The sequence below is a fragment of the Eimeria mitis genome, genomic scaffold (genome assembly GCF_000499745.2).
Source record: "Eimeria mitis Houghton genomic scaffold, Emh_scaff2022, whole genome shotgun sequence".
Classification (NCBI taxonomy): domain Eukaryota; phylum Apicomplexa; class Conoidasida; order Eucoccidiorida; family Eimeriidae; genus Eimeria; species Eimeria mitis.
This window is the reverse complement of record NW_013570345.1, coordinates 1,149-1,361: the sequence shown is the minus strand read 5'-3', so window position 1 is coordinate 1,361 and position 213 is coordinate 1,149.

Genomic DNA, 213 nt, shown 5'->3' with positions numbered 1-213 from the left:
GCTGCTGCTGCTACTGCTGTTGCTGCTGCTGCTGCTGCTGCTGCTGCTGCTGCTGCTGCTGCTGCTGCTGGTGTGATAGAGAGATAAAGAATGTAGAGAAGGAGGAGACAAGCGGCGGGGGCCAAATGAAGACAGCAGCAAATTGCTGCTAGCAGGCAGCAGCAGCGTTTTCGGATAAAAAGAAAACAAATGCGGCTCCAGCTCCTACACACA